The sequence below is a fragment of the Zalophus californianus genome, chromosome 13, assembly GCF_009762305.2.
Source record: "Zalophus californianus isolate mZalCal1 chromosome 13, mZalCal1.pri.v2, whole genome shotgun sequence".
Taxonomy (NCBI): domain Eukaryota; kingdom Metazoa; phylum Chordata; class Mammalia; order Carnivora; family Otariidae; genus Zalophus; species Zalophus californianus.
The window spans coordinates 10,520,730-10,546,361 of NC_045607.1; the positions used below are offsets into that span (position 1 = coordinate 10,520,730).

General features: G+C 38.0%; 1 protein-coding gene across 5 annotated transcripts in view; it reads left to right on the top strand.

Annotated features, from left to right (window-relative positions):
* The window catches only part of NR6A1 (nuclear receptor subfamily 6 group A member 1), a 224,046-nt gene that overhangs the window by 156,703 nt on the left and 41,711 nt on the right, over positions 1–25,632 (top strand). The window lies entirely within an intron of this gene.

Below are 25,632 nucleotides of genomic sequence, written 5' to 3' on the forward strand. Positions count from 1 at the left end.
CCCCAAGAAGGGTCTCCTCTTTTTTCTGGAGCGCTGCTATAAAATGTGCTTGGCCTTAAGTTATTCCCAAGGCTAGGCTAGGGAGAAAGGGAGATTTCATAGGGTGAAACATTTTGCACAGTTAAAAAGAATTTATCCCTGAAATCAGTTGGTCTTTAGGTCATACCACCTTCTCTGAGGAATTCGCCCTGTGATTAGTGTTCTGCTATCTGAATGGATAGCTGAATGTTTGACATCGTTTGTCATTAGCATATGGCTCAGATTTGCCGCTGTGTGGCAAGGTTCCAGCGTATATATGCCTGCACGTACGCTGCTGTGTTACTGGTGTGGTTCACCATCGGGAGGCCTAGCCCAGGATTGCTTAAAATCGTAGGAGTTTTAAGGGAATGAAGCAGGAGGCTTACTTTAAAGATTTAAGCTTTTGGCTGGGGGCAGGGGATGATATTTCTAACCTTTGTGCTTTCTAAAAGGATTTTGCAGACCTAGTTTTCTTTCTCTATATTCTTTCAAACTAGTGTATATAACCAGAGCATGGAAATTAAGGGCCAAAATTAAAGTGAACCCTGCAAAATAACTCAGAGCTCCACGTTTTAATTTTCTCAGAAGAATTGGCCTTGTCATTGTTTATTATAATGACAAAAAGCAGGGAATGCCAGTCTTACCCTCCCCCACAGTACATGTATAACATGAAGTTTTGTTTTGTCTTTTCCTTGTACCAAATATTTCAACTCTAAATTTTCTAATCCAGAATATAGGAAAATAGAGTATAGAATAGCTCTTGAAAGAAAAAAACGTAAAAAACTCCATGTACTAGAACTCTTTTAAATTAGATGAAAACCAAGTCTTCTAAAATGCTGCCTTTTAATTTTAGGATCTCAATTTAAAGAAGACTAGAGGAATATTTCCTATTAAATGTTCCCACGGTACTTTTCAGAGAGACATTCTAGGCAGTATTGTTAACAAAAGAAAATAAGTCTATCAGTTCCACTTAGATAACCTTTGGTAATAAACGAACTCCATACACGTTGTGACCTTAGCGCCTGAACTTTCTAATCACATGACCGGCTTGTAAACTGACCTGTGAGGAAGACTGTCGTAGTCCCAGCCAGGAGAGAAATTGGCCAAGTGTCGGAAGGGTGGTCATCAAGCTGGACTTGTCCCGTAATCTCTGTTTCTTCATGGCTGCAATAGAACTTCTCAACAGACTCCCAGAAGCATGAAATGGAGACATGGGAAGGTAAGGGAACTGACTGTTTAAGTCTGGGCCCAAATCTGAGGTTTAGAAGTTTTCTTTGAAGGCTTAGAACAAATAGTAGCCTTGAGGGAGGAGGGAGGCAGTTCACTCCGTTTTTGTGTCTTAGCCGATTTCAGCCAACAAGTTTTCATGTAAGCAACTGGCTATAAATGTTTTGGATTGGAGAAAAGTGAGGGAGAAATGTAGTAAATTGCTTGTTGTGGTTGATGATTATAAGAGAAAGAGCAGACAAAAAAGAAAAAAAATGGATTTAAATTTTACAGTGACTTGAAAAAAATTTCAGACTTCATTTTGCATCACAGTCCTTAGGTAAAGTTTACATTTTAAAAAATTGTTCTGTTTAACTCTTGACAGAATTTGTTTATATTTTAAATTCCTTAATCCAGTTCACCCTCTGTGAAAGCCTTATTTAGTACTGTAATTATAGATAGTATTGGGGTCATGAGGCCGTTGATAAGGCAGCCTCATTTCCTTTGGGGGAATTTAGATATTTTATGGTTGGGGGCATAAGACTAAGCCATTGCTAATTTCTTTTTAAGTAGGTTGTTTTTAAAATGGGTAAATTCGTGTGTGTGTTTCATTAATAGCAACTAGTTGGTATTGCAATTTGTATATTCAGAGATAGGCTCCTACTTGTATGAGAAACCCCAGTGCCCCACAACTTTATTATTTGGGCCAGATACACAGTTAAAGAAACAGCTAGAAGATGAATCTTAGCATTAAAGATTTGCTGTATTTGTTTGTTGTGTTTATAAAATATAGAGTCTAAGACTTTGCCAGAAGTTTGGTTTCTTGTAGGCAAGCTCTGTTGAGCTATAGCTAGAAGAGTTTCACATTTGAGGTAGTTAGTACATTTCCAGGACATTAACTAGGAAAATAGCTAGTCCTAGGAAAGCGTCCCAGCCCCGTGCAGCATGGCTCACATCTGCCACAGGCAGCTTTGCAGTTTCACTCTCACTCTGAGGATGTACAAACCCCGGGAAGGGGGCTGATCTCCTCTCCAACAACATTATTCTTCATCCTAACACTCCCTGTATATTCTCCCCCAGCGCCATGTATGCCAGAATTATGACCTCATTGGTTTTTAGTGTCTATTAGTGGAAACAAAAAAGTTTGTAGAAATTATCAGTTACATGCAAGCCCTGTTATTTTAAATTTTGAACAGCTTCCTCTTCTTCCCCCAATATACACAGAAATTCTTTGTATTCTGGATATACTAGCTTTTCCAGAAAGGAGTCATTTATGAAGTAAGATTTTCTCTGGATACATTGGAATAGGAGTTTCAGGGCAGGCAGAGATACCAGAGCAGGGGTTGCATAAGTTTGGAAGAGATAGCCCTGGAGGATTTGGATATTTTTTCCAACCAGCTTGAATCTCTTAGTGCTGTATAGTCTACAAGTTCTGAAAGAGAAAAAAGATTTGAAGAGAAAGTTCTCCCTCAGTTCTTATTTAATTAAGTATTGAAACTTTGATTTTTCTTAGCTGTTCAATGACAGAAAATAACTTATGGTACTAAAACAAGAACTTTTATAAAACAAAGAAGTGAATTTTAGAATTTTCAACTGAATCTTCCGTATAAAATTCTAGTAAAGGAAAACGAATTATCCCAGCTGAAGATCATCTTTGGAAGCTTAAAAAGCAAAATCAGACCACTTACAAAAGACTTGAGTGAAAATGCTACTGTAAAAAAAGTGTTGCCTGGTTTTAGATATTGGGCCCTTGTCCATTTAAATTAACCTTTGTCACAGCTGGGCATACAAATGTTTTGTTTTAGTTCACAGAGGGTTAACTCTATTCAAGCTTTCACTGTGGCAGGCCTGATCTGTGGAGTCATACAATCTGGTCTTTCAGCCCTGCCAGTCGCTAGGCAGGAAGTCTTATTTCTTAAGCTATCTTTCAGAATGGGGGGTTGGGATTTGGAGAAAGGTGGGGGAAGGGCCTTGGAGCATCTGTAAGGATCAATAACAGAGAGCGAGCCGCAAGAGAGGCCATTGTGCACACTTCAAGATAGATGCAGCCCTTGTGCATGGCCCCTGCCTGGCAGGACAGACACCTAAAACCAAAACAATGCCACCAAATGAATTCCTTGTGAAAATCAGATTGCTCTTAAAGGAGAAAATACTTAAAAGAGTACCCTTTTAATGTTGGGAATATTCTCATTCCTCAACTTGCTAGGATCATGCAGTCCCCACTAGAAGTAACTCCAAATTGATTTTTAAACGGCTTTTGTCCTCATGCTAATACTGTATTGAATTGGAGAGGGTGATCATTTTGGTCTTAGTCACATGCATCAATGCATTGAGTAATCTTTTTCTTTCTTTCTTTCTTTCTTTCTTTCTTTCTTTCTTTCTTTCTTTCTTTCTCTCTCTCTCTCTCTCTCTCTCTCTCTCTCTCTCTCTCTCTCTCTCTCCTTCTCTTTCTCTTCCTTTCTTCCTTTTTCCCTCCTCTTCATTTCTTCTTTCTTTTTTATTCTAACATTTGCTTTACCCTACTAGGGTTGGAAGCATCATTAAAGGGAATGAAAAAACCAAAATTTGGTTAGGATTTGAGTAACACATGTGTGAAATCCCTCCCCCAACAGCTGGTATTGGCTCTTGAAACTTCATCTGAACTAAACAGATGCTCTTAGTGTGTTATTTTGAAATCATTTAAAACAGACTCATAGCCAGAAAATCTACAAAAATCATATTTTATTTTAAAATGCTTTAACTCATATCATGCCACGTCTTAATGCATATTATATGTGGGTGTTGGACAGAGATACCTGAGCTTGGGAAAGTGAGCAGTTATGAAATTATGATTTTAAAAGCACTACCAAGTTTGTTGTAATTTTACTCCAGTTCGGGTTTTCAGTTTTTGAATTCTTCTTTCCCAAGCCCACCTGTAACTTTCCTTTTTTACTGTATCCTTTTTCAGAGGACTAAGGCAGTTAGTTGTTCAGTAGGTGCTTTTATGATGCAAATTCTTTATGGCTGTTGGAAAGAGTAATGGAGTCATTGCCACCTCTCCCACTAAACCCCCAAAGTATTGGTGACAACTGATGGTAACAGCTGTGGAAAATGGAATCATAAAGAGCCTTTAATATCATTCTCGCCATTTGAAATCTTTCAGGAATAAATGCATAAGCCAACTTGGGGTCCATAATGTGACTTGCAGACATGCTAATGGAATAAGGGCAGGGGTGGGGGGCAGGGAGAAAGACCTGCAGTTGAAATGAGCCCCAAGTTTAATTTATTTTATGCTTCTTGAGTTGAGATGACATATTCTCCTGGACAGTTTTGAGGCTTGAGAGAATATGTAGACACTTAACAGGATCATCTGGATATTTTTAACCCATCTCTCACCTATACCCTTTTTCTGGGGAAAATTATGTATTAAAGAAAATATAAGTTCATCATCACCGTACCTCCTTGATACCATTGTTTTGCCTCTCTGATACATTATAATTCTGCATTAATATTTAAGCCACGGATCAGTTCTTTTAATGGGCATTTTCCAGAGAGATAGAAATATTACTAACAAAACTTGGAAGTTCAGTTACCATTTACATTGTATTAAAATGGGGTATGAAACCTACCATGACCCTTTTGAACAATGTGGTCTTTAATGTGCTTTAAGGGGGAGGGCCTACTGAAGGAAAAGCCATAAAAGTCTTCAGGGTTCAAGATGAGGTTGGGATTTTAGCCCATTGCTTTTGTCATTTTCACACATAAACATCACTGCAATCATGTTTGATTTAGCATCCTTAATACAATGAGGTGGGAGAACAAAAGGATATTAGAGGCACAAGTATGGAAACCAAACATTCTCCCTTCTCCTCCACATTTTTTCAGATGGTTCTCTTTTCCCCTATCTCCCCTGCTACTGGGATTTCTTTTTAAGCCAAAGAAATCGGTCAGTTTGTAAGAATCTTCTTTCTGCACGCCTCAGTGGTTTGCTTGGGCAATTGAAAAACAAGTCACTCCTCAAATATTTTTTAGCCATGCGAAAAGTCCTGTCCCAAAGACTTCGTAAAAATACCATAATTAGAAAAAATCCATCTACTCCTATTTCAAGGTTGAGAATTTGGTGGCGTACCCAATGCACAGCTGTTTTACATATTTTGAAAAGCCTGATAGATGTAAAGGTCATTGCTAACTCTAACAAGGTCTTGATGCTCACACTGTCATCCAAGGACCTTGCATTAATTAGGATGAGAAGCATGGAAGGTCAGGAGTCAACTGACTGGTGGGCCTCTGTGGATTCTCACTGGGGCCAGTAAGAATTCCTATAGGATTTTTAGTCATTAAAATCAAATAAAAACAAAAATAAAACCTGCTGCTGCTTTCATGGCTTCTGAGCAGACCTCTTGATCTGTATGGTAAGGACTCATCCCCTGTTGCCCAAGTGGCTCCTAAAAACTTGGCTGCATCCATTGCTTTGCTACAGGCTTCCCAGTGTTGGGGAAAGAATCTCAGCAGCCTGATTCTGTCATTTGGCCAAGTCACTTGACCTCTGTGAGCCTCAATTTCCTCATATGTACAACAGGGGATAGTAATACCAATCTCACAGGGTTGCTATAGGAATTAAATAAGAGAACCTCTGTCACAGTGCCCAGCACATGCTTAACATGCCTTGAAATTGAAATGAGTTTTACAGAATGGCCTTGAAAATGCCGTATAACCAGTGAGATGAGCTGCTGAGTCTTCTTTACAACTAGTTGTTGTGCTAATAATCTATTCCTGGGCTAATGAAAATAATTAGCAATGAGAGTGTCTCTGCAAAATTTGTGGATTTTTTTTTTCCCCTAAGAGAGTCTTTTACAGTTGTGTTGATTGGAGGAAAAAGGAGAGAGAGTGGGTTTCTTAGTGAGCACGCAGATTAAGTAATTAACAGGAAAGGAAGGATAGTCAGGTTGGTCATCTCCTTCTGTGTGTTTGCTAGATAAACAGATGCCAAGACAGTGGCCATGGCCATGTTTAATAGCCCCTTCTCAGAAGCTTTACCATGAAGTGGTAAATTTGGGAATATTGTTAGCCTGCTAATCACTGCCCCACTTAACTTTGGAATCTTTGGTGTCCCTGCCTTCTGGGGGTTGAGAGCTTATATCAGTGGCTCATTATTCTGATCTCTGTGTATAAAATTATAATTTATGTAGCCAACATTCATTGAGCATTTACTGTGTTCTAATCCCTGAGAACACAGGTGAATTAGAACTGCAGCTCTCCGTTTTGAACCACAAAGAGGAAATAATGTTAATTGCTTAATAGATATTAACAATTACGGGGAGACAAGGAACATTTGGCTGCAAAAACATTATTCAAAACTGGCAGAAGGATTTGTTTTCAATTTGGGGCCCTGTATTTCTTTAGCTTTTTTTTTTTTACTAAGCTTGCGCTACATTTCTTGAAATGTTTTTGTTCTTCCAAATTTATGGCTCCAAAATAGAATATTCAAATATTTTTCTTAACATAGTAAAATTAGAGTCCTGCATTGCAATTGGCAAAAGTGGGGAAATACTCTAAACATCATTATTCTGTTTGCATCCTATTCACTGTTAGCAAAAACACTTTCTTTTTGTGAGATTTTCAGCATGTTCCCTCAGAGTGATGGCTATGGCAACCTAGCTTTGCTTTTCAGAGGTGTGATAGGTTATGGGTAATTTATTAAATGTCAGTTACAGTTCATTAAGTAACCATTCTACAGCAGATGCATGTTTTGGACATTTAAAAAAAATAAATAAACACCATCCCAGTGGCCATTTAATCCCAAAGTGCATGCACATGAGTCACTGTGGAAAGAAAAGGTGTGTTAAGAGAAAAGCTTGGCACCCAATAGGTGCTAGTCACAGAAGTCTTGGCTACTGTCACTGTCATAAGACTGTATGTACGTGCACACACACTCATATGCATTGATGGCTTTTGTTTTTTAAGTTTGCCACGAGATAGTTGTTAATTGCTTAGGATTCTAGGTTCCTTTTGAATATGTAGAAATTAATTCTTCCTCAGCACCTTTACTGTCATGCCTACATGCCTTTTGGAATCATGTACATTAAATTATTTGCCATGAGCTTACCAATCTGCTACTAGAGAGAAACTACCCACCATAGAGTAGTTTTAATATCGTAAGTTCATCATATGTCATATGCTGAAAAATGTTTGGATTTACAAAAACTAATGATGTAATGTATGGTGATTAACATGACAATAAAAAATTATTTTAAAAAATGTTTGGATTTAGTTTCTTTATTCTTTATTTCTACCAACCATTAGTCTTACCCCAAAGTAAGAGAATGATGAATGTCTAGGGAGGAGTAGGGGGAAGGAGTGCTAGTTTTACGAAAGTATTGATTTAGTACCTCAGGAAAGCAGAACCCTCTGGCTACATTAGTAAAATTGTGTGTGTGTATAGTGTGTGAAGGAGTGCACATATTCCTTGTTTAAGTTTCATGATTTTTGGTCCTAGTGATGACTGTAGAGAGACTACCACTTATTCTGAACATTGTTTTACACATGGAAGTGGTTACAAACGCACTTTTTGGCAAATAGTATGAGATTCTCTAATAATGCACATATCTCTTTTCTGGCCCCATTAAACTAAATCTGGTCAGAAGATTTCCTTTTGGTAAGGCAAAGGAAAATGTGGCGAGTACATTTTCCACTCTCCTAGAACATATGGTTTTACTTAAAGCATGCTAATTGGTCTCTCTTTCACCAAGACCTTAGAATTGGGGGGACCTTGGGAGCTGAATACTGAGCTTTTAAGTATTGGCGCAGTGTACCTGGGCTGGCCCACTAGTTTGTCATCTAGAGTCCTTATAAACCGTGCACTTTGATTTGCAAGTAGAGAAACTATACTCTTCATTCATTCAACTGACATTCACTGGTGGTTGCTCTGTGCTTGGTATATATTGGGAATGCAGAAAAAGTAAGAATCTCTCCCTGTTCTGTGGAGCATACAGTCTAGTAGAGGGAATAAATAGGTAAGTGCAATGAAGTGTTAGAGGAATAATGATAGCAATCCTGGAGGGTACAGAGGTTGTGCAGAGATAGCAGTGATCGTTTCTGTTTGGGCTGTCAGGTTAGACTTTACGCAGGAAGGCATCATGAGAGATCAGTTGACATTTGCCAGGCTGGTAAAGTGGGAAAGTGTCTCCCAGGCAGAAAGAGCAGCATGAGCGAAGGCATAGCAATATAAAACAACCTGACAGGGTATCCCATGAGTTATAGGTAAGGCCCATAAAGGTTCTAGATGCAAAGGAAGCCGTAGAGAGAGCTTTAGTCTGTGAATGGATGCCCTTACCCCTGTTGAGCAGAAGAGAGCCCTCTTCACATTCCTCTTAATCCACCCCTTGCAAATATGTGAAGAGATTAATGTAGTACTTTGCTAGAAGGGAACACAGGTTGGCCTCAGAGCTGGAAGCCTCGACACCGCTGCTGCTGGGATTTAGGGGAGAATATGCTGTAACCCTTACTTAACCTTGTTACAAATTGCCAGGTCCTTTAAGAGGGAGAGGTCTTGGTTAAATGGTTTTAAGTTATACTCCCTGCCTTGGGCCATCTGTGCTCTGTGGGAATGTTCCAAACAGAAGTGGGCTCTGTTGTATTTCTTTAATGAATGGAGAAATAGAGTCTTAGTAATATCTTAATAATATATTATCTTTTTTTAAAAAGATTTTATTTATTTATTTGACAGAGAGAAACACAGCGAGAGAGGGAACACAAGCAGGGGGAGTGGGAGAGGGAGAAGCAGGCTTCCTGCTGAGCAGGGAGCCCCGATGCGGGGCTTGATCTCAGGACCCTGGGATCATGACCTGAGCCGAAGGCAGATGCTTAACGACTGAACCACCCAGGCGCCCCTTAATAATATAGTATCTTAATAATATCTCTTTCACTAGTAAGACTAAAAATTTTCTTTTAGTTTTCTAGGGCAAGTTGTATATGTTTTTACTAAGATATTCATTGTAGTTTTACTTAGATCTTCGTGAAATAGTTGATGATTAGTGATCAAAGTATTATAATATTTTTGGTTAAGTACCATTAGTTATTTTTGTTTTTAATTTTAAATTTAATTTTAAATTTAATTTTAAAATTAACATGCAGTAAAATTGAGTTTTTGAGGTGGCTTGTAGGACTACCACTATAGTCAAGATGCGGAGCAGTTTAACCTGCAGAAACTCCCTCATGCTACTATCCCTTCCTGGTTATAACCTCACCTTACTCCTAACCTCCTAGCAACCTCACTGGTCAGTCTGTTCTCTGTTTCTATACTTTATCTTCCTCACAATGTGCTATGAGTGGAATTATACAGCATGTAACCTTGTGATGCTAGCTTCTTTCACTCAGTATAAATCCCTTTGAAATTCATCCGAGCTGTTATCTGTATCAATCAATAATTAATAGTATTTCGTTGTATGGTTGTTGAGCCATTCATCTCTTGAAGGACATTTGAGTTATTTCTAGTTTGGGATCATTATGAATAAAACTGCTATAAACAGTCATGTACAAGTTTGAGTGTGAACCTAGGCTTTCATTTTTCTCTGATGAATTACCTAAGTGTGGACTCAAAGGGTCATATGGTTAAGTATATATTTAACTTTATAAGAACCAAGAGAAGTAGAGAGACCAGTAGTAGACCAAATGGTCATTCAAGTGAGAGATGGTAATAGCTTAAAGTAGTGCTAACAGTACTAGAGATGAAGAGTAGATTTGAGATCTGTTTTGGAGGGAGAATTGATAGGGTTTGCTGATGGTTTGGATGATGGAATATAAAAGTAAAGGGATTAAGGAGTGACTCCTAGACTTTATTTTTTATTTATTTTTTTTAAAGATTTTATTTATTTATTTGAGAGAGAGAATGAGAGATAGAGAGCACGAGAGGGAAGAGGGTCAGAGGGAGAAGCAGACTCCCTGCTGAGCAGGGAGCCTGATGTGGGACTCGATCCCGAGACTCCAGGATCATGACCTGAGCCGAAGGCAGTCGCTTAACCAACTGAGCCACCCAGGCGCCCGACTCCTAGACTTTAGGCTTATGGAACAGCTAGCTAGTGGATATTGGTTTCAGTTAGTAAGATGAAGAAGATTACCAAGTATAGGAGGTAGGAATAGAATCTAGAATTACGTTCAATAAATTTAAGATGCCTGTTAGAAAGCTGAATGGAATGTTAAATAGGCAGTTTAGATATCGAAGTCTAAAACCCAAGGGAGGTTTTTGGTTAAAGTATACTTTGGGGGAATTATCACAATATAGGTGGAAGACTGAGTCCTTTAAAGAGAGAATATTGATAGAAAGTATCTCCAAGGACTAACCCCTGAAGATATGCCAACCTCTAGGAGTTCCAAAGATACTCAGTAATAGAGATTGAGAAACTAGTAGTCTGAGAGAAAGTAGGAAAACGTGGAGAGTGGTATTCTGAAAGCCAAGGGAAGAAAGTGTTTCAAAAAGGAAAGAATTCAGATGCTTGTCCAGTTTCTTTCATTCATTCAGCAAACATTCCTGAGAACTTTAACTTTGTAAAACTCTATGGATAGGCCCCACAGTGATTAGGACAGATAAAGTGCTGGTCCACATAGAGTTTACATAGATATCTTAAGGATTTCAGTGTGGAACTATATAGCAATTCTGAGGACCCATCTGGATTCAATTCTGATATTTAAATTTCAGAAAGTTGCCTTGAACGCTTTAACACTCAAGATTCCATAGTATTCCCAATTTCTGCAGTTACCAGTTTACTAGAATAGAAAATTTGGTATGCAAATTCAGGTGATCCAGAATAGCAGCCATTGAGTGTTGTAGATAGATAGGTCATCTAAAAGCCAAATGAAATACAGAAGCAGCTTTGGTGTAGAGGTTACTAATGCAAACATGCGCAAGTTACTTTAATTCTCTGGACCTCAGGTTCTCCATTTGTGAAGTGAGAATGAGGAACTGGTGTATTTCTAAAGCCCCCTGTGGCTTTGCAATTTAATGACTGCATAATCCAGGATCAAGTAATCAGAGAAGTCACAAATGGCAAGTATGTAATAACAAACACATCAACTCTCAGAGTTAGTAATATCCTCATTAGTGGAAGCTTCAGTAGCCAAATCAGTCTCTAATTCAGTGTTTTGACAGTGGAAGCGCAAGATTTTAACAGTTGAAAGCTGTACTGTAACGAAAGTCCCTAGGAGTCTCTTTGGAATAAAGGTAAAGACAATTTTGTGTATGCACACTTTCCTAAAGGAGATTTTGACAACTCTGGCTTAACTCTTTGGTATAATGGCACTGTGTGTGTTTTTACCTCTCTAACAGGGGGGTAAAATTAAATAACCTGTAAATTAAGCTCAAATTCATGGGAGATGTTTCTTTTTTCTCTCTCTCTTTTTTAAGATTTTATTTTAAAGTAATCTCTACTCCCAATGTGGGGCTTGAATTTGCAGCCCTAAGATCAAGAGTCTCATGCTCTATCAACTGAGCCAGCCAGGTGCCCCATGGAAGATATTTCTAAAAAGAGCTGTGGACCCTGGACGGAGAAATAATAACCATTAACATAATAAAATGCAACTACATCTTTGTTGTTCCACATCTTCATTTCTACAGGTCTTTTACATATTTTAATTCCTTCATCTTCACAACAATTCTGTAAGATGAATATTTTTATCTTCATAGAGAAGGAAATTGAAGCTCAGAGAGATTATCACACAATTAGAATAGTGACTAGCTAGAATGCAAAGCTGGGGTTGCTTTTGCTTTTGACTTTATAATTACAGTAAAAATAAAATATACAAACAAAAAACTTTAAGGACAATTTATTACAAAAGCCCAATAAATAAATTTGTGGTTCTCTAACCCAAGTAGTAATCTCCAAAACTGCAGGTAGTCATAGAGGGGAGCAATCATGCTGCTGAAGAAAGCCAGATATGTGAAGCTACTCTATCTATACCTCACTGGTAGGCAAACCCAGTAGGCCCCAGGCATGCCAGAGTTAGACATCACTCAGGTGAATTCCCATCTTTCTTCATAGGCACCCTGAACTTTAGAGCTTATATAGGGCACTTTCTTATCTATTCCTATTTAGTCCTCATAGGAACTTTTCAGGGGGAATCACTCACCTGATTTTACTGATGAATATCCTGAGAGACACTAGTGATGGTATGATGATAGTAATAATAATAGCTCACATTTATTGAGCTTTTTTATTTTTATTTTATTTCTATTTTTTTAGAGATTTTATTCATTTACTTGACACACAGAGAGTGACAGCTAGAGAGGGAACACAAGCAGGGGGAGCGGGAGAGGGAGAAGCAGGCCTCCCGGCCAAGCAGAGAACCTGACATGGGGCTCGATCCCAGGACTCTGGGATCACAACCCAAGCCGAAGGCAGACGCTTAACGACTGAGCCACCCAGGCACCCCTGAGCGTTTTTAAAAATTTATTTAGGGACTTTATTTTTTTAAGTAATCTCTGCACCCAGCATGGGGCTTGAACTTACAACCCTGAGCTCAAGAGTCACATGCTCTATGAACTAAGCCAGCCAGGCACCCCTATTGAGCATTTATTATGTGTCAGGAATTTTGCATGTATTAACTCAATCCTTACAGAAACCTAGTGGTATAGATCCTGTATATCCACATTTTACAGATGAGGGAACTGAAGCAATATGACCATACATTTAGTAAATGTAAAAGCTGAGATTTGAATCCACACAGTTTGACTTCATGGTTCATCCTCTTAATCTCTGTATTTGCGGTAATTATTTCACAGTATATATAAGTGAGGTCATTATGCTGTACACCTTAAATGTATATAGTGCTATATGTCAGTTACATCTCAGTAAAACTTGGGGAGGGGAGTGTAAATGTAAAAACATAGATAAAAAAATAAAAATTTTGATATAAAGAATTACCCTTACTATATTATTTTTTGATATATAGAGAAATGACCAGCCTAAGAGCACAAGTCTAGCTTAATCCTTACCTATTTTGTATAAAAGTTGAAGTACAGATGTGGAATGTGGGTCTTGTGCTTCTGTTGATCATCCAAAGCTAGGAGGAAAAGCTCATACCATCTTAATAGTCAGGACATCAGGGCACCTCAAACAAGGCAATAAACAGTCTTGTATTTGGTGCCAAGGCCTAAGCTTGCCATTACAGGATGTGAATGAGGCAGCTTAGCAGCAAAACATGAAAAAAGGCTGAGAGGCTTGAGTTCCTGTATACTTAGTACTGATCAATAATATTAATCCATCATCTTTTTATGCAGTCATATAGTGTATACTTTCACAAATACATTACAACTATCCTGAAGGTGATAGACTAGATTTCTGTTAATTAAAAACATATTAGGAGCACCTGGCTGGCTCAGTCAGTGAAGCATGTTACTCATGATCGTGGTGTTGTGAGTTCAAGCCCCACTTTGGGTGTAGACATTACTTAAAGAAATTAAAGAATCTTTAAAAAAGACAAAACAGGGGCACCTGTGTGGCTCAGTCCATTAAACGTCCCACTCTTAGTTTTGGCTCAGGTCATGATCTCTCAGGGTCATGAGATCCAGCCCCGCATTGGTTTCTGCGCTCAGTGCACAGTCTGTTTGGGATTCTTTCCCTTTGCCCCTTCCCCTGCTTGCACGCTCTTGCTCTCTCCCCCGCCCCCAATAAAATAAATAAAATCTTTAGAAAAAAATAAAACAAAACATAGTATACCAAAGGTAGTAAGAAGAATAGACTCCCTCCCTGTTCTGTACTCATCAAGCCACAGATTTTTTTTTTTAATTTCATTTTTAAGTAATCTCTACACTCAATGTGGGGCTCAAACTTACAACCCCAAGATCAAGAGTCACATGCTCTACCAACTGAGCCAGCCAGGTGCCCCAAGCCACAGTACATTCTGAACAATTTATTTTCATATGATCCTTACAAGCAGGAACATGTCCAGAGGGAAAGGCAGATGACCAGTATGATAAGGGGACTAGAAATCATGTAACTATGTAAGTCACTTGTTGAGACTAGTGGTATTTAACTCCAAAGGCTATAAAACTCTTGGTAGAAAAGGGAGGAAGTAGGCTTGTTCAGGTTGGGTGTGTCCACAGATTGAATTGAGACCAGTACGTTTTAATTACATGTGTAAGCTTCAGGAGCTGTAGTGACTACTCTCAACCCTTTTGAAGTCATAAGGTATAGCCCCTCTGCTTCACTTTATCCCACCCCTCATCACCACCACTACCACAGAGGTGAGCATCCTCTCCTTTTCTGGAACAAGGCCATCTCATCAGTCGCATTCACAGTTCCAGGCTCATCAGAAGCTAGTAATTTTGTGTCCTCATTACAAAATCTTGGGAACCAAGAATTTCATTGAACCAACTTGGGCCATTGTCTTTTTGTAATCCAGTTAGCAGTAGCCATTATCTCTTCTGCTCCATTCAGCTTATCTAGCAGTGTAAACCAGGTGCCTGACAGGCTACAGCAGTGGCTGTTCTCAAAGCAAAGAAGTTTGGTGTGAGCTGAGCAGACAACCTAAAAGTTATCTATTACAGTTTCTATTCTCTTACCGTACACTGCCTTCTGGCAATCTCATGGATGCCTACAGCCTCCCTACAGAAGACTCCCAAGTCCATCTAACTCCAGAATTGCATGTTCTAGCATTCATCAAGGCCTTCCTCACCTCCCTCTATCTCAGATAACTACACTCCTCTAAAATACGTTTAAATACCGACTGCCAGCAAGCCTCTTGGCCTATACTGTTCCCTCCAGCTGAAATTCCCTTTGACATACTTCTGCTCTAAGGCCCAGTTCAGGTGACACCTCTTCTAGATAATCTTTCCTTCAGCTTCCTCATCTAGCACTGGAATCACCCACTTACTTCTCTGTGCCCAGTATACCTTCTCTTTCTAGTTTAGTGTTGACTGCTCTGTATTGAAATTATGGGAATGATGTCTGTCTCCTCCACTGTTGTGAGGTATATGTGAAGAGTGCAGAGGAACTCTCAAATGTTTATTCAGTGAATAAATGTCACAAGATGATTTGAAGCAAGAAGTAGTAATTATTACATAGTGAATCATTGTCTACTTTATTCTTCCAGCTTCAAAAATAGGTACTTGTTTAGAGCTCTAGTACATGGATCCAAGCTATCTATTAATGAAATATCTGTATATTTGTATTTTTTCAGAGAAGACTCTCCAGGCTCAACCAACTCTTATTTTTCCCTAAATGAATAAGGGATCCTCAAAAGGTCCCAGTAGCAATCCAAATAGGACAAACCACAGATTTGCAGGTTCCTTATCTCCATCTGGAAAACTTGAATTTACAGGAATATGAAAACTGTTTCACCACAAATAGAAACTTGATTCCTAATTCGAAGGTTCCTACACATAAGAGATAGGAAGAAACTAGGGACTGTGGTCTGAATTTTTATTTTCTTGGCCCCACCTGTTGAATGATGGGGTAGCATTTTCCCTGGATTCATTTCCTGTGGCTTCAGCTAATTGTAATTTGTGAACCATTTCATCTTTGTTTTCAGACCTAAGCAGTTAATGACGGTAACATTTTCTTTGGTCTTTTTTTTTTTTTTTTTTTTTTTAAGTAAGCTCTACAGGGGCGCCTGGGTGGCTCAGTCCTTAAGCGTCTGCCTTCAGCTCAGGTCATGATCCCAGGGTCCTGGGATCAAGCCCCGCATCGGCCTCCTGGCTCAGCAGGAAGCCTGCTTCTCCCTCTCCCACTCCCCCTGCTTGTATTCCCTCTCTCGCTGTGTCTCTCTCTGTCAAATAAATAAATAAAATCTTTAAAAATAAAAATAAAGGAAGCTCTACCGTCAGCAGGGGTCTCAAACTCACAACCCCAAGTTCAAGAGTTGCATGCTCCACTAACTGAGCCAGCCAGGCACCCCTCTTTTTCTTTTTCCCTTCTTTTATTCGGTGACCTGTAAGGATAACTCCTAAACATTCAGTTCATACCAATCTTGTGAATTGCTCACTTGTTTTCATTCAACTGACAATACTTTTTAGAAATGTCCTCTGAGTTACTCCACATGTGGCCTCTGGAAATGGATTTTTATAGTGGTTTGTGCAGCAGAGGAGAATTCTTACGATTTTCACATTTCTGTTTAAATTCTATGTTTTCAGATGAAATTTTGAGGGTACCTCTTCCTAATTTCAAGGACTTCATTTCAGATGGTGGTGACCAATGAAACTGAGTGGAGTCAGTAGTACTTAGAAGAATGTGCAGCTGATCAGAGGAGTTAGAACCAGTAATCAAGCTGAAATTGTTTTAAATACCCTTTGTTTTAAATACCTTTTAGCTAGGCAAGTTCCAAATTGCCTTAGTTGTCAGTATAATTTTGGCCAAGTAAGCAGCTGTACTCTCCATTTCCTAAATCTGGCCTTCATCACAGTCTGAAAAGCAGGTTTTGATAAAAATCAGTTCCAGTTGTAATTTGCGTAACCTGAGCCCTTGGAATGAGTAAAATGCCCTTCTTGGTGTGGGGGAGGTATTTTTGTAACAGTGGGGCTGAGAGGAGAGATGAGTGCAAGAGAAATTTTGTAACAGGCTTTCTTCTATACTTACCCAAATTAAAGTAGAACTAGTTGCTGTATGGAGGTACTAAGTGATCACTCACAGGATGGTAAGAATACATCTAGTTAGTTCTTTGTTGACCTGTTGTTTCTTTGGTTGGGGGGGAAAAAGGCAGCAGTTAACACTGAGGCTCAATTTTGATATATACCATCCTTCTCTTAATGGGAGGTCTGTCTTTGGAAAAGTAGTAAGGTTGTAGTAAGGTTGAAACAGCTCCATCACTTGACTCACTTTGTGACCTTGGGTGAATCACTTTACTTTTCTGATCGTGCCCAAGTAACTTATCTTTTTCTTAGTAAAAATAAAATAATAAGAAAGATTTAAATGTTAAACTTTTTACTTTTCATACAGGTTTTTATTTTGAACATATGTCTGAATTATAGTTCATTCTTCTCTTAAAAGCCTATGTTCTTGGGGCGCCTGGCTGTCTCAGTTGGTGGAGCATGAGACTCTTGATCTTGGGGCTATAAGTTTGAGCCCCAGGTTGAGTGTAGTGATTACTTAAAAATAAAATCTTAGGGGCGCCTGGGTGGCTCAGTTGTTTAAGTGTCTGCCTTGGGCTGATGTCATGATCCCGGGGTTCTGGGATCAAGCCCCATATTGGGCTCCCTGCTCAATAGGGAGCCTGCTTCTCCCTCTCTCTCTCTACAGCTCCCCAGCTTGTGCTCTTGTGCGCACACACTCTCTCTGTCTCTCTGTCTCTCTGTCAAATAAGTAAAGTCTTAAAAAATAAAAAAAAAGCCTTTGTTCTTATGTTTATCTTCTTTAAATGCATATGAATCTCCCCTAAATAGTTAAAAAAAATTAACATCTGTTTAAAAGCTGTTGCTTCTTCCTACAAAATGTTCTTCTATTAGTTTTAAATGGAGTGACACTACTCAATAAAACACTGCTTATTTTATTTATTTACCACTCAACAATTTTTGTTTTTTATTTTTTAAGTAATCTCTACACCCAGTATAAGGCTTGAACTTACAACCCTGAGATCAAGAGTCACATGCTCTTCTGCCTCAGCCAGTCAGGCACCCCACCACTCACCCGTTTTTAACTCAGTATGATTTTTGTTCTAATCAGTTTACTGAAAATTTTATTAGTGGTGACCTTTTGAGCCTTTTCTTCTTCCTCACACTTTTTGACCTGCATTGCATTTGACGGTACTCTCTTCTTTATGAAACCCTTTTGTTTCTTATCTTTCTCTTAATCATGGATTTATATTCCATCTATGTCTTCTTTGATCATGTCATCTCACTTCATTCCCTAACTTCTTACCTTCCCCTATATCTCACAGAGTTCTAATCTACTGACATAGCTTTAATTTTTCCATGTGTTGACTCCCAGATTTTTCATCCTAGCTTTAATCATTGTCCTCTAAATAACTGCCTTTGAAATATTTATACTTGACTCACCTATCATCCTCTCTTAAAAGAGAGTATGATTTTGTCCCTCACACAGCTTTTACTTTCCTCTTTTCTTTTAGTGATACCACATTTCTTACAGCCACCTTGGTGTAGAACCTCAAGTTCATTTTTGACCCTTTCCCCATTCCTGTTACCTGTAGCCCATGCCATTCATCTTGTTGCAACCTGCACATCATTGTGAGATTAATATTCCTAAAATACTATGATCCAGACATATCTCCATTTAAAAAATCTCAGTAGTCTTTTTTTTTTTTAAAGATTTTATTGATTTATTTGAGAGAGAGAGCACAGGTGGCGTTGGTGAGCAGAGGGAGAGGGAGAAGCAGACTCCCCGCTGAGCAGGGCGCCCAATGTGGGCTCCATTCCAGGACCTGATCCCAGGACCCTGAGATTATGACCTGAGCTGAAGGCAGATGCTTAACTGACTGAGCCACCCAGGCACCTCTAAAAATCTCAATAGTCTTTTTATCAGTAGGATAAAATAAATTACAATCTATTCCAAACAGTTTTCTAGACTTCTCTCTGACCATTCTTCTATAAGATCTCTCTGCTAAATTATATGCCTACGTAGTTTCCCAAACACACCTTATATTTGTTTTCCTTTTTTTTTTTTTTTTTTTTTGCCATGGCTGATTCCTTTCCCTTACCTGAAATGCCCTTTTATCTTTTGTTTTCAACTTTTTTTACTGTGAAATATAACCGTTGGGGAAAAGTACATAAAACACAGTTTTACAGCTTAATGAATTAATATAAAGCAAGCATCACCCAAGTCAAGAAATAGAACATTGCCAGGATTCAAAAGCTCCTCTCCGCCCCAGCACTGTTCTCTATTATTGTTGGAGCCTGTTTTTATTGTTGTTGTTGTTTTAACTTACTTAATACGAATGGAATCCTATGAATAGTTTGTTTTTTGGGGTTTTTATTCCATCTGGCTTCTTTTACCTAACAATGTTTGTGCTAGTCATCCATGTTGTTGCAGTAGTTCAAATACTTTTACAGCTGTATAGTATTACATTGTATGAATGACACTTTAGTAATACTGATAAATATTTGCATTATTTTTTTTTAAGATTTCATTTATTTATTTGAGAGAGAGAAAGAGCAAGTGTGAGCATGAGCTGGGGGGTGGAAGGGCAGAGGGAAGAGGGCGAAGCAGACTCCCCACTGATCAGGGAGCCTGTGGGGCTCATCCCAGGACCCCAGAATCACAGGACCTGAATCGAAGGCAGACACTCAACTGACTGAGCCACCCAGGAGCCCCATATTTGGGTTATTTTTAATTGCGGCTTTGACAAAGCTTGTCATTATGAACATCCTCAAATTTGTCCATTCATACACATGTGCATGCATTTCTGTTGGGTCATATATATCTGGGAATGGGTCATAAGAGAGGTATATCTTCAACATTAATAATGACACAGTGTTTTACATAGTAGTTGTACCAATAAACACTTCTACCAATAACATGAAAGTTAGTTTTTCCAAATTGCCACCATAACTTGAAGTCTTTTTTTTTTTAGCCATTGGTATGTCATTGTGGTTTTAATTTGCATAGCCTTGATTACTAATAGGTTTGAACATCTTTTCTTAAGTTTATTGATGATGTGGATAGTCTCCTCTGTGAAATGCTTGTTCAGGTTTCTTGCCCAATTTTCTACTGGTTTACATTTCTCTTAATGCTGTATAGGAGTTTTACGTATTTTGAATATGACTTCTTTGTAGGTTGTATGTATTGCATATATCTTCTTGCACAGTGTGGCTTGCCTTTTCACTCTGAACATTCTTCATTTTAATGTTGTCTAATTTTATTAAAGTTTTCCTTTATGATTAGTGCTTTTTGTGGACTATTTTAAAAATCTCTTCCTAACCCAAAATCGTGAAGATTTGTTTTTATTATCTTCTGAGAGGTATATTATTTTGCTTTTGGTATTTGGGTCTTTATTCTAGTTGGGATTAAATATTTTGCGTGGTGTGAGGCAGGGTCAAGTTTAATTTTCTTTCCTTGTAGATTAATTGTCCCAACACTGTTCCCTGAAAAGACTTGTCTTTTCCTCACTGCTCTGCAGTGCCACCTTTGTCATAAATTAAATATCCCATTATATGCCTAGTTATGTTGTGGTATGGTATGTCTTCATTCAGTTCCTTTGGTCTGTTTGTCTATCCCTGAGCCAATAAAACATCATCGTAATTACCATAGCTTTAAAATGAATATTGATATATGGTAAAGTCTTGTTTTTCTTAAATATCTGTGCTGTTTTTGTTCTTTTGCATTTCCCACATACATTTTACAATTAGCTCAAGTTATACATGAACACACAGAGTTGGGATTTCACTTTATCTGTTGATCTTTACAGTAATAACTTGCCATCTGTGAGCATAGTCTTCCTCTCCAGTTACTGCAATCATCCTCCATTTATCTTACAAATATTTTATATTAATTGTTTTACAGTTTCTCTGTAGAGCTTACAATAAAGAGTGCCTCTTTATTGGGTTGCATCCTATTTTTTTCTTTTGTTTGTTTTGGTACTGTTGTAAGTGGCATCTTTTAAAAATTTAATCTCTTTGTGGATGGTATAGAAATATGTCTAGTTTTTGTATATTTCTAGAACCTCCAGTACTTCCACTTTGGAATGAAGGTGTTGACAATGGACCATCCTTGTCTTACTTCCAATCTGAAAAGAAAAAATTTTTGTAAGCATTTCACCGTTAAGTATGATACTTGGTATAGGTTTCTTTCGATAATCTTTATTATATTCAGCAAGTTTTTTCTTATTCCCAGTTTGCTAAGAGTTGAACAATAATAATGTTGAAATCTATCAAAGACTTTTTTTTAACTAAAGCACTATTTATTGCTTTTGTTTAAGATGGATTTTTTTAAACAAAGTACAAAATATTTCATAAAGTTGCAAATTTTTATCAGGTTCTAATCTTACAGAAAACTTGTCTTTAACAACAGTAGCACAACTAACATTGATTGTGTGTTTACTATATATTATTAGGCATTGTATTCAGCAGTATAGTTTAGTGTGAAAGGTCTCAGATCCTGGTGCAAGGTTGTCTGCTTAGAATCCTAGCTCCCCTGCCTATTAGCCAGGGGACCTGGGGCATATTTCTTATTCTATGTCTGTCTCAATTTTTTTCATCTGCAAAATGGAGATAATAGTAGTATCTACTACATAGAATTGTGAGGAAAGAGTGAATTATGTGTGATGCATAAAGAACAGAACTTGTTGCATAGTGCCAGGGTACATGTTATTATCGTTGTAACCTATATCATTTATTACCAAGTAAGTCCATGAAGTGAGTACTATGGTTATCTCTGTTTTTCAGTTGATAGAGAGACTTCGAGAACTGAGGCATGTGCCCACAGTTACAGAGCTAGGAAGTGGCAGTGCTGGAATTCATACTCTCTGTGTCTTAACTACCAAGCCAATGTATTTCTAACTTTTTACACTTTTACATTTTTCATTTATTTATTCAACAAAATTAGCATCTTCTCTGTAGCAGTCATGGTACCAGATGTTACTGTTAATGTCTGTGATTGACACTTAACCTGCAGTGTAACTTTGGTTAGGTATAAATAAGGGGTCCTGCCACTTTTATAAAACAAGAACCTAAGTATTGTAAAATTCTGGTCAGATTGATGAACAGATTAATTTACGAATGTCTTTGTTCTCATTTACTTACTGTTCTTGCTAAATGATGTAGAGATGGGAACATCCATTTATTTGAGCAGACACTTGTCGGTGTGCTCTGAAGAGATCTTCTAGGGCTCTGTGCCTGATTCCAGTTGTTATTGATTTTCTACACCAACCATGTCAGCTGCTTTATTCATCATTTTCATTATTTCATTTGAATTTGACATATCTGTCTCTAAAAATTAACCTGTGTCCATAGAGACCCCAATTGAGCTCTGCATTTACCCTTATCTATCTCAGCAGGAGTGTTAAAATTTGAAGAAATGAAACTTAATGTGATAGTTCCTGTTACCTGCAACTAGAATAATTACTGTTTTAAAAAAAAATTCTTGGGACGCCTGGGTGGCTCATCTGGTTAAGCGTCTACCTTCGGCTCAGGTCGTGATCCTGGAGTCCCGGGATCCAGCAGGGGGTCCGCTTCTCTCTCTGCCCTCACCCACTCATGCTGTCTCTCTCAAATAAATAAAATCTTTAAAAAAAAATCTTAAGATTATTCATAAGGTTTGAAAAACTAGCAAAGACAAACGTTACATTTTTTCTAATATTGCTTATGTATGGTTACATTTATTTATCATGAATAACCAGCAAGCTCCTTTTATTTTTTTATTTTTATTTTTTTAAAGATTTTTTTTATTTATTTGAGAGAGAGAGAATGAGAGATAGAGAGCACGAGAGGGAAGAGGGTCAGAGGGAGAAGCAGACTCCCCGCTGAGCAGGGAGCCCGACGTGGGACTCGATCCCGGGACTCCAGGATCAGGACCTGAGCCAAAGGCAGTCGCTTAACCAGATGAGCCACCCAGGCGCCCCAGCAAGCTCCTTTTAGAATATTGCACAGGAACAAAATTGTGGGAAGATCAGGACTCTTTTACATATAGAGGGGTAGGATATAACCTGATAATATATCTGTGGACATTTCTGTGTAACTCATCTTGATAGTCTTGCTAAAGCTTAATGAACTATATTTGTATTGTCTGTTTTAGAAAGGAATGAGATTCTTCTCAGAGGAAACCCAAGTTGGAGAGAGGTTTCCAGCTCCATTTAAGACATGACTTTATATCCCAATTGTTTCTTCTTCCTTTACCCTCCTCTGCCTTCATTTGTCTAACTGGTAATCATACTTCAGAGCTCACCTCCTAGGAAATTTGTCATTACCGTCTCCTGCCACCAGACTAACTGAATAATCCTCTTCTGTGCTAATTTCTTAAAAGTTTTTTTTTAGGTTAAAAAAAAAAAAAAGGCAGTTAAGCAATAACAATAGTGTCTAGTACTTAGGAGTTTACAAAGCTGTTTCATTCTAATACCATGAGGAATCTAGAGCTCCATGTCATTTATAGGCAATCTGTTAATTCCTTGATTCTTATAACAGGTATTTGAAGAAGGTACCATATTATCCACATTTTATAGACTAGAAACTGAGGTGCCTCTGGAGAGGTTAAGAAACTTTCCAAGGTAACACAGCTAGCAATTGACAGCCTAGATTTGAGCCCAAGAGTCTAACTCTAAAGCCCACGTTCTTAGTCTCTATGTTCTACTGCTTATGTTCAAGAGATTTGGAGAGCTGACAGTTGTCTCTTTCCTTTCCATCCCTGGGTTGAGATTTACCTTGCCATAGACCCTGAGACCAACTCGACTTCCCCGTCCAACCCCATTCTCCTGACTGCCAGGCTGATCTATTCACCTAGTCTCAATCTTTTCAATTAAAGTTTAAAGTTTAAAAGTTTAAAGTTCTTAAAAAACTGTCTTAGTTTCCACCCTCCTCTCTTCTTTTACTCTTGGGGACAGGGGCAAGAGAAAGATTCCAATAGTTTTTATTTTTGATGTTTGATTTTTTTCCTTAATACGTGAATTTTCGGAATAATGAGTTGGTGTCCTAGCAACCTCCATGGTAACTAATGAGGTTTTTCTTTTTAATATTATTGTGAATGCATTGATTTTTATATTTGAAGTGTTTTAATTCATTGCTATCATTATTCTTCTTGATGCATAGGTTGCTCCATTTTAGGCCAGTGAGAGGCTTTTTATGTTGTTTCCTATATCCTTTTGACATGACCCCATTATTAGTCTTAGGTAGCACAACATTCAAACCTGGAATCAAACATTTCTCTAAGAAGTCTGGGCTCCTGTTTATAGAAAATGGTATTTTCAAAGTTCACTATCTGAGTCCTTCTAGTACTGATCAAGATAAACATTCAGCTTCTCTGATAAATTAGTAAGTCTTCCCTCTCCTACAGTATTTTTTACCCATTGCTATTTTTGCAGATAGCAAACTACTTGTTCAGTTTCAAATACCTATCATTTTTCAAATCCTCAGCTTTTCATCAACTCCTCTCTGTCTCTTATCTTACTGACTTCTGAGCCCTACAGTTCCTATGATCCATAGTCTCCGATTTGAAGTACTTATTTGCCTGATTTTCTTTCCATTGTGTTTTGTGTAGAATAATACAGATTAATGACACAGAATTAATAGATTAACAGTGCTGAATTAGGGATGGTTATGAACATTTCCTTTGTGTTAGTCTCACTCTTCAGAATGCTGTACATGGTGTATGAATCTGAAATTTCAGTGAGTTATATGACACAGTCGTTTATGATATCCTTACAAATAAGATAGAGAAATGCAAGCCAAACTAGAGTGTCTACTCTAATTAAGAGACAAAGCGAACTGAGCATCTATTTCCAGAATGATAATGGTTAAGTCAGATTGGAAAAGGGGCTCTAACAGCTTGCTGGAAGGCCATATTCTGTATTGTTTTAAGGATGGAAATGAAAATAATCTAATACCATATATGGAGAAAAGGAGGTGGGAAAAATAACTAGTATACTGGATGGCAGGACTGGATCCCTAAAGATTTCAATAGGCCAGAATGACATACAGAATTTATTATCTAAAGATAACATTGATCAAGGACAAATACAAAGTCCTACCTTTGGGTTCAACATTTACCCTCCCAAGAATGGAGTAAGAAAGACATGGGTTGAGGCACCTGGCTGGCTCAGTTGGTAAAGCATGCAACTCTTGATCTAAGGATTGTAAATTTGAGCCCCATGTTGGGTGTAGAGATTACTTTAAAAATAAAAAAATCTTAAAAAAAAAAAAAGAACTTCGTGGGTTAATAGTTCATTATATCTATGAACCAGATATGAATTAAGTGTAGGGAGGGGATTGGAAATAAGAGGTATGGAATTCTAATTCCAGTTCTACTGCTGACTGGTTGTATAACCAAAATTAAAGTTCTTTACCTTGTTAAGCTTCAGTTTGCCTATTATAAAATGTGTAGCATTTTTACAGCACCAGTAATTATAAAATACTGTTTGTTTATACTGGTATTGATAACTGAAGAAACATATAAACAAAGCTAATTGAGTCTTAAATTATATTAAGAACCACCACACCCCCGCCCACCCCCGTTCAGTTCTGGATACTTTAAGAGATTTTGATACTATATGATTCATTAAGAAATAGGAGAAGAAAAAATTTTCAGTTGGGAACCCCATTTACCTTTAAATCTCTGAATGGTTGATCTATGAACTAGGTTAGATTATACATTTATTTTTTGCCCATGAGCACATAACTCAGGGCAGTGGGGAAAGCTTCAGGTTAACAGACTTTGGCTTAGTGTAAGAAAAAGCTTCTGAATCATTAAAACTGTCTAAAATGAAATGAATGGAATGAAGTATCTTATTGAGTCACTAAAGATGTGCAAGTAGAGTGTGGAGCAACCCCTTGTTTTGGGATAT